The sequence below is a fragment of the Syngnathus floridae genome, chromosome 10 (assembly GCF_059516105.1).
Source record: "Syngnathus floridae isolate MCC-2025c chromosome 10, RoL_Sflo_1.0, whole genome shotgun sequence".
Classification (NCBI taxonomy): Eukaryota; Metazoa; Chordata; class Actinopteri; order Syngnathiformes; family Syngnathidae; genus Syngnathus; species Syngnathus floridae.
The window spans coordinates 16,263,312-16,278,555 of NC_142422.1; positions in this window are offsets into that span (position 1 = coordinate 16,263,312).

Below are 15,244 nucleotides of genomic sequence, written 5' to 3' on the forward strand. Positions count from 1 at the left end.
GGATGGTGTTGTTCAGTGCGGCACGGTGTTGTTCAATGCGGCATGGTGTTGTTCAGTGCGGGATGGTGTTGTTCAGTGCGGCATGGTGTTGTTCAGTGCGGCATAATGTTGTTCAGTGCGGCATGGTGTTGTTCAGTGCGGCATGGTGTTGTTCAGTGCGGCATGGTGTTGTTCAGTGCGGCATGGTGTTGTTCAGTGCGGAATGGTGTTGTTCAGTGCGGCATGGTGTTGTTCAGTCCGGGATGGTGTTGTTCAATGCGGGATCGTGTTGTTCAGTGCGGGGTGGTGTTGTTCAGTGCGGGATGGTGTTGTTCAGTGCGGCATGGTGTTGTTCAATGCGGCATGGTGTTGTTCAGTGCGGGATGGTGTTGTTCATTGCGGCATGGTGTTGTTCAGTGCGGCATGGTGTTGTTCAGTGCGGCATGGTGTTGTTCAGTGCGGCATGGTGTTGTTCAGTGCGGCATAATGTTGTTCAGTGCGGCATGGTGTTGTTCAGTGTGGAAAGGTGTTGTTCAGTGCAGGATGGTGTTGTTCAGTGCGGCATGGTGTTGTTCAATGCAGGATCGTGTTGTTCAGTGCAGCATAATGTTGTTCAGTGCAGCATGGTGTTGTTCAGTGCGGCATGGTGTTGTTCAATGCGGCATGGTGTTGTTCACTGCGGGATGGTGTTGTTCAATGCGGGATCGTGTTGTTCAGTGCGGCATAATGTTGTTCAGTGCAGCATGGTGTTGTTCAGTGCGGCATGGTGTTGTTCAGTGCGACATAATGTTGTTTAGTGCGGCATAATGTTGTTCAGTGCGGCATAATGTTGTTCAGTGCGGCATGGTGTTGTTCAGTGCGGCATGGTGTTGTTCAGTGCGGCATGGTGTTGTTCAGTGCAGGATGGTGTTGTTCAGTGCGGCATGGTGTTGTTCAATGCGGCATGGTGTTGTTCAGTGCGGGATGGTGTTGTTCAGTGCAGGATGGTGTTGTTCAGTGCGGCATGGTGTTGTTCAGTGCGGAATGGTGTTGTTCAGTGCGGCATGGTGTTGTTCAGTGCGGCATGGTGTTGTTCAGTGCAGGATGGTGTTGTTCAATGCGGGATCGTGTTGTTCAGTGCGGCATGGTGTTGTTCAGTGCGGCATGGTGTTGTTCAGTGCGGCATAATGTTGTTCAGTGCGGCATGGTGTTGTTCAGTGCGGCATGGTGTTGTTCAGTGCGGCATGGTGTTGTTCAGTGCGGCATGGTGTTGTTCAGTGCGGCATAATGTTGTCCAGTGCGCCATAATGTTGTTCAGTGCGGCATGGTGTTGTTTAGTGCGGGATGGTGTTGTTCAGTGCAGGATGGTGTTGTTCAGTGCGGCATGGTGTTGTTCAATGCGGCATGGTGTTGTTCAGTGCGGGATGGTGTTGTTCAGTGCGGCATGGTGTTGTTCAGTGCGGCATAATGTTGTTCAGTGCGGCATGGTGTTGTTCAGTGCGGCATGGTGTTGTTCAGTGCGGCATGGTGTTGTTCAGTGCGGCATGGTGTTGTTCAGTGCGGAATGGTGTTGTTCAGTGCGGCATGGTGTTGTTCAGTGCGGGATGGTGTTGTTCAATGCGGGATCGTGTTGTTCAGTGCGGGGTGGTGTTGTTCAGTGCAGGATGGTGTTGTTCAGTGCAGGATGGTGTTGTTCAGTGCGGCATGGTGTTGTTCAATGCAGGATCGTGTTGTTCAGTGCAGCATAATGTTGTTCAGTGCAGCATGGTGTTGTTCAGTGCGGCATGGTGTTGTTCAATGCGGCATGGTGTTGTTCAGTGCGGGATGGTGTTGTTCAGTGCGGCATGGTGTTGTTCAGTGCGGCATGGTGTTGTTCAGTGCGGCATGGTGTTGTTCAGTGCGGCACGGTGTTGTTCAGTGCAGGATGGTGTTGTTCAGTGCGGCATGGTGTTGTTCAATGCAGGATCGTGTTGTTCAGTGCAGCATAATGTTGTTCAGTGCAGCATGGTGTTGTTCAGTGCGGCATGGTGTTGTTCAATGCGGCATGGTGTTGTTCACTGCGGGATGGTGTTGTTCAATGCGGGATCGTGTTGTTCAGTGCGGCATAATGTTGTTCAGTGCAGCATGGTGTTGTTCAGTGCGGCATGGTGTTGTTCAGTGCGACATAATGTTGTTTAGTGCGGCATAATGTTGTTCAGTGCGGCATAATGTTGTTCAGTGCGGCATGGTGTTGTTCAGTGCGGCATGGTGTTGTTCAGTGCGGCATGGTGTTGTTCAGTGCAGGATGGTGTTGTTCAGTGCGGCATGGTGTTGTTTAATGCGGCATGGTGTTGTTCAGTGCGGGATGGTGTCGTTCAGTGCAGGATGGTGTCGTTCAGTGCGGCATGGTGTTGTTCAGTGCGGAATGGTGTTGTTCAGTGCGGCATGGTGTTGTTCAGTGCGGCATGGTGTTGTTCAGTGCAGGATGGTGTTGTTCAATGCGGGATCGTGTTGTTCAGTGCGGCATGGTGTTGTTCAGTGCGGCATGGTGTTGTTCAGTGCGGCATAATGTTGTTCAGTGCGGCATGGTGTTGTTCAGTGCGGCATGGTGTTGTTCAGTGCGGCATGGTGTTGTTCAGTGTGGCATGGTGTTGTTCAGTGCGGCATAATGTTGTCCAGTGCGCCATAATGTTGTTCAGTGCGGCATGGTGTTGTTTAGTGCGGGATGGTGTTGTTCAGTGCAGGATGGTGTTGTTCAGTGCGGCATGGTGTTGTTCAGTGCGGCATGGTGTTGTTCAGTGCGGCATAATGTTGTTCAGTGCGGCATGGTGTTGTTCAGTGCGGCATGGTGTTGTTCAGTGCGGCATGGTGTTGTTCAGTGCGGCATGGTGTTGTTCAGTGCGGAATGGTGTTGTTCAGTGCGGCATGGTGTTGTTCAGTGCGGGATGGTGTTCAATGCGGGATCGTGTTGTTCAGTGCGGGGTGGTGTTGTTCAGTGCAGGATGGTGTTGTTCAGTGCAGGATGGTGTTGTTCAGTGCGGCATGGTGTTGTTCAATGCAGGATCGTGTTGTTCAGTGCAGCATAATGTTGTTCAGTGCAGCATGGTGTTGTTCAGTGCGGCATGGTGTTGTTCAATGCGGCATGGTGTTGTTCAGTGCGGGATGGTGTTGTTCAGTGCGGCATGGTGTTTTTCAGTGCGGCATAATGTTGTTCAGTGCGGCATGGTGTTGTTCAGTGCGGCATGGTGTTGTTCAGTGCGACATAATGTTGTTCAGTGCGGCATAATGTTGTTCAGTGCGGCATGGTGTTGTTCAGTGCGGCATGGTGTTGTTCAGTGCGGCATGGTGTTGTTCAGTGCGGCATGGTGTTGTTCAGTGCAGGATGGTGTTGTTCAGTGCAGGATGGTGTTGTTCAATGCGGCATGGTGTTGTTCAGTGCGGGATGGTGTTGTTCAGTGCAGGATGGTGTTGTTCAGTGCGGCATGGTGTTGTTCAGTGCGGAATGGTGTTGTTCAGTGCGGCATGGTGTTGTTCAGTGCGGCATGGTGTTGTTCAGTGCAGGATGGTGTTGTTCAATGCGGGATGGTGTTGTTCAGTGCGGGATGGTGTTGTTCAGTGCAGCATGGTGTTGTTCAATGCGGCATGGTGTTGTTCAGTGCAGGATGGTGTTGTTCAGTGCGGCATGGTGTTGTTCAATGCGGCATGGTGTTGTTCAATGCGGCATGGTGTTGTTCAGTGCGGCATGGTGTTGTTCAGTGCGGCATGGTGTTGTTCAGTGCAGCGTAATGTTGTTCAGTGCGGCATGGTGTTGTTCAGTGCGGAATGGTGTTGTTCAGTGCGGCATGGTGTTGTTCAGTGCAGGATGGTGTTGTTCAGTGTGGCATGGTGTTGCTCAGTGCGGCATGGTGTTGTTCAGTGCGGGATGGTGTTGTTCATTGCGGCATGGTGTTGTTCAGTGCGGCATGGTGTTGTTCAGTGCGGCATGGTGTTGTTCAGTGCGGCATAATGTTGTTCAGTGCGCCATAATGTTGTTCAGTGCGGCATGGTGTTGTTCAGTGCGGGATGGTGTTGTTCAGTGCAGGATGGTGTTGTTCAGTGCGGCATGGTGTTGTTCAGTGCGGCATGGTGTTGTTCAGTGCGGCATAATGTTGTTCAGTGCGGCATAATGTTGTTCAGTGCGGGATGGTGTTGTTCATTGCGGCATGGTGTTGTTCAGTGCGGCATGGTGTTGTTCAGTGCGGCATGGTGTTGTTCAGTGCGGGATGGTGTTGTTCAGTGCAGGATGGTGTTGTTCAGTGCGGCATGGTGTTGTTCAGTGCGGCATGGTGTTGTTCAGTGCGGCATAATGTTGTTCAGTGCGGCATGGTGTTGTTCAGTGCGGCATGGTGTTGTTCAGTGCGGCATGGTGTTGTTCAGTGCGGCATGGTGTTGTTCAGTGCGGCATAATGTTGTCCAGTGCGCCATAATGTTGTTCAGTGCGGCATGGTGTTGTTCAGTGCGGGATGGTGTTGTTCAGTGCAGGATGGTGTTGTTCAGTGCGGCATGGTGTTGTTCAATGCGGCATGGTGTTGTTCAGTGCGGGATGGTGTTGTTCAGTGCGGCATGGTGTTGTTCAGTGCGGCATAATGTTGTTCAGTGCGGCATGGTGTTGTTCAGTGCGGCATGGTGTTGTTCAGTGCGGCATGGTGTTGTTCAGTGCGGCATAATGTTGTCCAGTGCGCCATAATGTTGTTCAGTGCGGCATGGTGTTGTTTAGTGCGGGATGGTGTTGTTCAGTGCACGATGGTGTTGTTCAGTGCGGCATGGTGTTGTTCAATGCGGCATGGTGTTGTTCAGTGTGGGATGGTGTTGTTCAGTGCGGCATGGTGTTGTTCAGTGCGGCATAATGTTGTTCAGTGCGGCATGGTGTTGTTCAGTGCGGCATGGTGTTGTTCAGTGCGGCATGGTGTTGTTCAGTTCGGCATGGTGTTGTTCAGTGCGGAATGGTGTTGTTCAGTGCGGCATGGTGTTGTTCAGTGCGGGATGGTGTTGTTCAATGCGGGATCGTGTTGTTCAGTGCGGGGTGGTGTTGTTCAGTGCAGGATGGTGTTGTTCAGTGCAGGATGGTGTTGTTCAGTGCGGCATGGTGTTGTTCAATGCAGGATCGTGTTGTTCAGTGCAGCATAATGTTGTTCAGTGCAGCATGGTGTTGTTCAGTGCGGCATGGTGTTGTTCAATGCGGCATGGTGTTGTTCAGTGCGGGATGGTGTTGTTCAGTGCGGCATGGTGTTTTTCAGTGCGGCATAATGTTGTTCAGTGCGGCATGGTGTTGTTCAGTGCGGCATGGTGTTGTTCAGTGCAGGATGGTGTTGTTCAGTGCGGCATGGTGTTGTTCAATGCAGGATCGTGTTGTTCAGTGCAGCATAATGTTGTTCAGTGCAGCATGGTGTTGTTCAGTGCGGCATGGTGTTGTTCAATGCGGCATGGTGTTGTTCACTGCGGGATGGTGTTGTTCAATGCGGGATCGTGTTGTTCAGTGCGGCATAATGTTGTTCAGTGCAGCATGGTGTTGTTCAGTGCGGCATGGTGTTGTTCAGTGCGACATAATGTTGTTTAGTGCTGCATAATGTTGTTCAGTGCGGCATAATGTTGTTCAGTGCGGCATGGTGTTGTTCAGTGCGGCATGGTGTTGTTCAGTGCGGCATGGTGTTGTTCAGTGCAGGATGGTGTTGTTCAGTGCGGCATGGTGTTGTTTAATGCGGCATGGTGTTGTTCAGTGCGGGATGGTGTTGTTCAGTGCAGGATGGTGTCGTTCAGTGCGGCATGGTGTTGTTCAGTGCGGAATGGTGTTGTTCAGTGCGGCATGGTGTTGTTCAGTGCGGCATGGTGTTGTTCAGTGCAGGATGGTGTTGTTCAATGCGGGATCGTGTTGTTCAGTGCGGCATGGTGTTGTTCAGTGCGGCATGGTGTTGTTCAGTGCGGCATAATGTTGTTCAGTGCGGCATGGTGTTGTTCAGTGCGGCATGGTGTTGTTCAGTGCGGCATGGTGTTGTTCAGTGCGGCATGGTGTTGTTCAGTGCGGCATAATGTTGTCCAGTGCGCCATAATGTTGTTCAGTGCGGCATGGTGTTGTTTAGTGCGGGATGGTGTTGTTCAGTGCAGGATGGTGTTGTTCAGTGCGGCATGGTGTTGTTCAATGCGGCATGGTGTTGTTCAGTGCGGGATGGTGTTGTTCAGTGCGGCATGGTGTTGTTCAGTGCGGCATAATGTTGTTCAGTGCGGCATGGTGTTGTTCAGTGCGGCATGGTGTTGTTCAGTGCGGCATGGTGTTGTTCAGTGCGGCATGGTGTTGTTCAGTGCGGAATGGTGTTGTTCAGTGCGGCATGGTGTTGTTCAGTGCGGGATGGTGTTCAATGCGGGATCGTGTTGTTCAGTGCGGGGTGGTGTTGTTCAGTGCAGGATGGTGTTGTTCAGTGCAGGATGGTGTTGTTCAGTGCGGCATGGTGTTGTTCAATGCAGGATCGTGTTGTTCAGTGCAGCATAATGTTGTTCAGTGCAGCATGGTGTTGTTCAGTGCGGCATGGTGTTGTTCAATGCGGCATGGTGTTGTTCAGTGCGGGATGGTGTTGTTCAGTGCGGCATGGTGTTTTTCAGTGCGGCATAATGTTGTTCAGTGCGGCATGGTGTTGTTCAGTGCGGCATGGTGTTGTTCAGTGCGACATAATGTTGTTCAGTGCGGCATAATGTTTTTCAGTGTGGCATGGTGTTGTTCAGTGCGGCATGGTGTTGTTCAGTGCGGCATGGTGTTGTTCAGTGCGGCATGGTGTTGTTCAGTGCAGGATGGTGTTGTTCAGTGCAGGATGGTGTTGTTCAGTGCGGGATGGTGTTGTTCAGTGCGGGATGGTGTTGTTCAGTGCGGCATGGTGTTGTTCAGTGCGGAATGGTGTTGTTCAGTGCGGCATGGTGTTGTTCAGTGCGGCATGGTGTTGTTCAGTGCAGGATGGTGTTGTTCAATGCGGGATGGTGTTGTTCAGTGCGGGATGGTGTTGTTCAGTGCAGGATGGTGTTGTTCAGTGCGGCATGGTGTTGTTCAATGCGGCATGGTGTTGTTCAGTGCAGGATGGTGTTGTTCAGTGCGGCATGGTGTTGTTCAATGCGGCATGGTGTTGTTCAATGCGGCATGGTGTTGTTCAGTGCGGCATGGTGTTGTTCAGTGCGGCATGGTGTTGTTCAGTGCAGCGTAATGTTGTTCAGTGCGGCATGGTGTTGTTCAGTGCGGAATGGTGTTGTTCAGTGCGGCATGGTGTTGTTCAGTGCAGGATGGTGTTGTTCAGTGCGGCATGGTGTTGCTCAGTGCGGCATGGTGTTGCTCAGTGCGGGATGGTGTTGTTCATTGCGGCATGGTGTTGTTCATTGCGGCATGGTGTTGTTCAGTGCGGCATGGTGTTGTTCAGTGCGGCATAATGTTGTTCAGTGCGCCATAATGTTGTTCAGTGCGGCATGGTGTTGTTCAGTGCGGGATGGTGTTGTTCAGTGCAGGATGGTGTTGTTCAGTGCGGCATGGTGTTGTTCAGTGCGGCATGGTGTTGTTCAGTGCGGCATAATGTTGTTCAGTGCGGCATAATGTTGTTCAGTGCGGGATGGTGTTGTTCATTGCGGCATGGTGTTGTTCAGTTCGGCATGGTGTTGTTCAGTGCGGCATGGTGTTGTTCAGTGCGGGATGGTGTTGTTCAGTGCAGGATGGTGTTGTTCAGTGCGGCATGGTGTTGTTCAGTGCGGCATGGTGTTGTTCATTTCGGCATAATGTTGTTCAGTGCGGCATAATGTTGTTTAGTGCGGCATGGTGTTGTTCAGTGCGGGATGGTGTTGTTCAGTGCGTTATAATGTTGTTCAGTGCGGCATGGTGTTGTTCAGTGCGGCATGGTGTTGTTCAGTGCGGCATGGTGTTGTTCAGTGCGGCATAATGTTGTTCAGTGCGGCATAATGTTGTTCAGTGCGGCATGGTGTTGTTCAGTGCGGGATGGTGTTGTTCAGTGCGGGATGGTGTTGTTCAGTGCGGCATGGTGTTCAATGCGGAATGGTGTTGTTCAGTGCAGGATGGTGTTGTTCAGTGCGGCATGGTGTTGTTCAGTGCGGCATAATGTTGTTCAGTGCGGCATGGTGTTGTTCAGTGCGGCATGGTGTTGTTCAGTGCGGCATGGTGTTGTTCAGTGCGGCATAATTGTTCAGTGCGGCATGGTGTTGTTCAGTGCGGCATGGTGTTGTTCAGTGCGGCATAATGTTCAGTGCGGCATAATGTTGTTCAGTGCGGCATGGTGTTGTTCAGTGCGGGATGGTGTTGTTCAGTGCAGGATGGTGTTGTTCAGTGCGGCATGGTGTTCAGTGCGGGATGGTGTCTTTCAGTGCGGCATGGTGTCGTTCAGTGCGGCATGGTGTCTTTCAGTGCGGCATGGTGTCGTTCAGTGAGGCATGGTGTTGTTCAGTGCGGCATGGTGTTGTTTAGTGCGGCATGGTGTTGTTCAGTGCGGGATGGTGTTGTTCAGTGTGGCATGGTGTTCAGTGCGGCATGGTGTTGTTCAGTGCGGTATCGTGTTGTTCAGTGCGGTATCGTGTTTCTCAGTGCGGTATCGTGTTGTTCAGTGCAGTATCGTTGTGTTGTTCGTATTGTGTTTAACACTTAGCCTCTAACACTTAGCCTCTAACACTTAGCCTCTAGCATCTAGAAGGTAAATAAATAGGAAGGAAGGACTCACCTGTGACGTCTTCGCCCACGTCCAAGCGTTGTACTTTGTATTTTCATCCTTCTGACAGTGGAAAACATAGCCAACAAACACCGTGGAACCTAAACGAATGAAAGAAAACTATCATTTGGCCACAACCAACATTCACAGATACAACACAATGTGACGTGCGGGGTTGAGGTTAAAGGTTGAGTGAAGGGCCCTCGTTTTAAACTACTTTTTTGAAAAGGATTGGGAACAAGTAAGACGTATTTAATTTATTTAATGGGAAGTAGTAAGAGCTATTGAATTTAATCTATGTATTATATTCTATTGTATTGTATTCTGTTGTATTCTTTTGGATTGTATTCACACTAACCCCACTAAAACTTCAGCCCACAAAAACTCGCCTCTGGCGCCTAGCCTCTGGCACTTAGCCTCTAACACTTAGCCTTTAACACTTAGCCTTTAACACTTAGCCTTTAACACTTAGCCTAGAAGGTGAATAAATAGGGTTAAAGGTTGAGTGAAGGGACCTCGTTTTAAACTACTTTTTTGTAAAGGAGTGGGAACAAGTAAGACGTATTTAATTTATTTAATGGGAAGTAGTAAGACTTATTAAATTTATTTAATCTACTTTTCTTCCCAGGCAAAATTTGATGTGCTGCAATTCCAAATTTCCAAAGTGAATGAAGGAATGAAGTCCTTTAAATTATGATTTTGTATAAATACTAGGCATTAACACAAAATCGACGGCACAAAATGGGCAGACTTTACTTGTTTGAAAAGGACTGGTTACAAGACAGACTTTTTTAATTTATTTAATGGGAAGAAGACTTATTTAGTTTAATTGATCTATTTTTGTTCCCTGGCAAAATTCGATTTGCTGCAATTCCAAATTTCCAAAGTGAATGAAGGAAAGAAGTCGTTTAAATTATGATTTTGTTTAAATACTAGGCATAGACACAAAATCTACGGCACAAAATGGGCAGACTTTACTTGTTTGAAGAGGACTGGTTACAAGACAGACTTTTCTGATTTATTTAATGGGAAGAAGACTTATTTAGTTTATTTAATCTATTTTTGTTCCCTGGCAAAATTGGATTTGCTGAAATTGTATTTTGCCAAATCTTGCCTTGAGACCTGATAGGAAGTATTAAACGCTTAGTTAAATCAATACAAGTTGGTAATAAGAGCGAGTAATGTTGGTTGAACCGATGAATGAAGGTTGAAAGCAATTTAAATTATGACTTTGTATAAATACTAGATATTAACAGAACATCTACTGCGCGAAATGGGCAGAGTTTACTTGTTTGAGAAGGAGTGGCTTATTCAAAACTAAGATTTATTTAATCTGTTTGTTCCCAGGCAAAATTGGATGTGATGCAATTCCAAATTTCACCACATGATGGTGCCCAATTTTGACTTCATAGGACATATTAAACACTTAGCTTGTTATTATGTTCAAGGTAATCAGATTTGTTTATTATTCTAATGGCCTCTTCAAAACTATTCTGGATTACTACTTTGGATCTATTCTACATTACTTGGCAACAACATACTCTGTAACAGATTAGGCAGTATAATCATATCTGTTAACTTGAGAGTGCCCACACTCAATCTACTTATCGTGATGTGTTAAATCAATTACTGTTAGACATTATTTGTCTGATAATCTACCAAATCTTTGAATTGAAGAATTTGTGATTTAATTAATAGCTTGTTGTTATGTTAAGGGTAATCAGACTTGTATATAATTCTAATGGCCTTCTTTTGAAAACTATTCTGAATTACAACTTTGGATCTTATATTACTTTGCAACAATCTACTCCGTGACAGATTAGGCAGTATAATCACATATGTTAACTTCAGTGCCCACACTGTATTTATTTATGGTTATTTGTTAAATCAAGTACTGTTAGACATGAAATAGGAAGTGTTTAACATAAATGTTATGGCTACTCACCATTGTAGCTCGCTCCTGGTCAATGATACGAGCCTCTTCTTGCAGTGGAAAACTTGCAGCCAACAAACACCGTGGAACCTAAAGGAATGAAATTAAACATTAACATTTCGCCTCGACCAATTTTCACACGTACAACGCAACGCGGCTACACTTCTGCTATTACAAACGTAAATCTCCTTAAACACAATGAGTGTTACTTACCGTGTACGCTCTAGACGGTCCAGTTGCAAGCAGAAAATAAAGATATTTCTGTTGATAATCGTCGCTGCTCAGTGGCTCACGGCCATCGCGCCAACAGATTTGAATTTTGGCGGAGGTTCGGGCAATTACGTCATATCCACGGCACATGACTGCGACGTAATACCCGCTTATCTGAAACGGCAGTTAAAAGTAGAGTTACATCAAGTTTTCTTGGAACCTAAACGAATGAAAGAAAACTATCATTTGGCCACAACCAACATTCACAGATACAACACAACGTGCGGGGTTGGGGTTAAAGATTGAGTGAAGGGCCCTCGTTTTAAACTACTGTTTTGAAAAGGAGTGGGAACAAGTAAGACGTATTTAATTTATTTAATGGGAAGTAGTAAGACTTATTAAATTTATTTAATCTACTTTTCTTCCCAGGCAAAATTTGATGTGCTGCAATTCCAAATTTCCAAAGTGAATGAAGGAATGAAGTCCTTTAAATTATGATTTTGTATAAATACTAGGCATTAACACAAAATCGACGGCACAAAATGGGCAGACTTTACTTGTTTGAAAAGGACTGGTTACAAGACAGACTTTTTTAATTTATTTAATGGGAAGAAGACTTATTTAGTTTAATTGATCTATTTTTGTTCCCTGCCAAAATTCGATTTGCTGCAATTCCAAATTTCCAAAGTGAATGAAGGAAAGAAGTCGTTTAAATTATGATTTTGTTTAAATACTAGGCATAGACACAAAATCTACGGCACAAAATGGGCAGACTTTACTTGTTTGAAGAGGACTGGTTACAAGACAGACTTTTCTGATTTATTTAATGGGAAGAGGACTTATTTAGTTTATTTAATCTATTTTTGTTCCCTGGCAAAATTGGATTTGCTGAAATTGTATTTTGCCAAATCTCGATTTGAGACCTGATAGGAAGTATTAAACGCTTAGTTAAATCAATACAAGTTGGTAATAAGAGCGAGTAATGTTGGTTGAACCGATGAATGAAGGTTGAAAGCAATTTAAATTATGACTTTGTATAAATACTAGATATTAACAGAACATCTACTGCGCAAAATGGGCAGAGTTTACTTGTTTGAGAAGGAGTGGCTTATTCAAAACTAAGATTTATGTAATCTGTTTGTTCCCAGGCAAAATTGGATGTGATGCAATTCCAAATTTCACCACATGATGGTGCCCAATTTTGACTTCATAGGACATATTAAACACTTAGCTTGTTATTATGTTCAAGGTAATCAGATTTGTTTATCATTCTAATGGCCTCTTCAAAACTATTCTGGATTACTACTTTGGATCTATTCTACATTACTTGGCAACAACATACTCTGTAACAGATTAGGCAGTATAATCACATATGTTAACTTGAGAGTGCCCACACTCAATCTACTTATCGTGATGTGTTAAATCAATTACTGTTAGACATTATTTGTCTGATAATCTACCAAATCTTTGAATTGAAGAATTTGTGATTTAATTAATAGCTTGTTCAGGGTAATCAGACTTGTATATAATTCTAATGGCCTTCTTTTGAAAACTATTCTGAATTACAACTTTGGATCTTATATTACTTTGCAACAATCTACTCGGTGACAGATTAGGCAGTATAATCACATATGTTAACTTCAGTGCCCACACTGTATTTATTTATGGTTATTTGTTAAATCAAGTACTGTTAGACATGAAATAGGAAGTGTTTAACATAAATGTTATGGCTACTCACCATTGTAGCTCGCTCCTGGTCAATGATATGAGCCTCTTCTTGCAGTGGAAAACTTGCAGCCAACAAACACCGTGGAACCTAAAGGAATGAAATTAAACATTAACATTTCGCCCGGACCAACATTCACACGTACAACGCAACGCGGCTACACTTCTGCTATTACAAACGTAAATCTCCTTAAACACAACGAGTGTTACTTACCGTGTACGCTCTAGGCAAAATTGGATGTGATGCAATTCCAAATCTATCTGAAACGGCAGTTAAAAGTAGAGTTACATCAAGTTTTCTTTTTTAATCAACACAATCATTTACAACCGTTGACCAGAAAGAATCGTCGAAATTCGACGTCCCCCACAAACGCCACGCTCACTCGCTTTTCAGGGCAACAAAAGTACTTCTTTTTAAAAACGATGAGTTGTACTTACCGTGTACGCTCTGGACGGTCCAGTTGCAAGCAGAAAATAAAAATATTTCTCTTGTTAGTCGTATGTTACCATCCGCTGTGTCTTTGTCAACATCGCCGCCATTTTCCTACTTCCTGCTGCGAGCCACGCCCACGGATTTAAATTTGGGCGGAAGCTCTTTCCATTGGCGTCGTTTTCGCGTATAGCAAATCCGATTGGTTGGGAAGGGGGCACGGTTATGCAGCCGAGGAGTCCTGTGATCGGTGGGATGTAAAGTAGGCGTCGACGTCACGTCCGCGTCACGTGACCACGACGTGGCAGACGTCAAATAGCAACCGCTGTTTTGTTTAGTAGACTTACAGTTGTTATGCATTGACATAATGGCGCACACACCAAATAGATTTAAATAAATTAAATAATTCTTCTGCCCACTCTCTTTTAAACAAGTTAACTCTCCCCGCGGATTTGAATTCCGGCGAAAGTTACGCCCATCGACGTCACGTATGTCACGTGACCACGACGTGGCAGATGTCATATAGCAACCGCTGTTTTGTTTAGTAGATTTACAGTTGTTATGCATTGGCATAATGGTGTGCACTCAAAATAGATTTAAATAAATTAAATATTTCTTCTGCCTACTCCCTTTTAAACAAGTTAACTCTGCCCACGTCCATTGACGTCTTGTCTGCGTCACGTGACCACGACGTAGCGACGTCATATAGTAACCGCTGTTTTGACCAGTAGACTTAGTTATTATGCGTTGACATAATGGCGCACTGGTTAGCATGGCCACCTCTTAAGCATGATGATGCGGGTTCGACGCCTGATCAATGTTAGCATGGAGTGAGCTGAAGTGCATGGCGCTGAAGATTTGAATCTTTGAAATGCGCTGAGGTCTGACATATCAGGCAGAATGGTTTGCCATCACGTTCAACAAAAAATAGAAACTTTCCCACTCTGATTAAAACGTCCTGTGTTCATCTACGTATTTTCGTTTTGCTGTGCATCTTTTCCCTGCCATTTCGAGAGCCCAATTGACACTCATAGTTTAAAGAAATGTGTTTGCCCATCCTACTTTGTGGAATTTCACCACATGCGCTTTTGACCAAAATACCAAATTGAACTCAAGTGAAGCCAACACGCACAACCCCCCCCCCACACACACACACACACACACACACACACACAAATGTTGATATGAACATAAAAGAGCCGCATGCGGTTCGGGAGTTGCGGCTTGGCCAAACCTGTACTATACAACTTTATTTGTATAAAATTTTCACAACAGCTGTCACACAAACAAAGCGGGAAAAACCGAAGACGTGCGTGTTCCGCCCACGCTGGATTTATTTGCACCTTTGAAAAGACACCGTATTGCCGCAGATGTGGCAAAGAGTACTTTTGGGCATCTGAGACGGAAGGATGTCCAAAGCATCACGTCACCTGCTCTGGTAGGCATGGTGGTGGGACGTTGAGGTCAACCGCTTTGGGGTTGGCTGACTCTTTGATCGCAGGATGCCACACACTTGAAGACAGAAGCAGAAAAGCAGAGCTAAATGCAAAATGTACTCACCGGTGACTCCAATTTTTTTCCCCCCTGAAGAAACAGCTGGACGGGTGGCCCCGGCTGGCCAGTGGGACTCTTGTTATTCTGACCCTTTTTAGTGCGCGTTTGGGGCAACAACCGTTTTTTGTGGCGCTCTCTTCTGGTTCAAAAGTGCCCTGCATGTGAATTTGCTTTTCCTGCCTTCTGATTGGATGAGCGCCGGTGTGACGCGGTGCCTCTGTCACCGTGGCGGGGGGTATACGTTGGCATCGGAGCGTCTGCCAACGTCTGAGACCGGCTGGCAGTGTATCGGAGGTGTCGAGTGCGGTGCCGCTGGAGCTCACTCACCAGCTGGTGTTAGGGCCACAGAATGAAGGCCAAGGAGAAGAATAGAAAGAGAAACAGAAACTTCTCCTCCAATTGTTTGATTTGTCTCTTCTGAGCTTCGATGAATTCTTTCAGCTCTTTGTTCCTCTAGGACGGACAAATGGAAAGTGGCATTCAAAAGCCAGTAAGCGTGCAAGTAAGTGCCGGGCTGGCTTTGGGCCCTTACCTGTTGCGCGCTGTGCAGCAGATCCATTCTCTCTTGGAGGATGCAAGCGTCGCGCTCCCTCAACTCGCACATCAGGGCTCGCTTCCATTGGTCCACGGCGCTCCTAAGCTCTTCTCTCTGATCCGCCGTCAGCACGTCATTCACGCCAGCGTGGCTGGCTTTTTCGCCGTCCGTGGCGGGGCAGTCCCGCTGCGGTAGCGCCT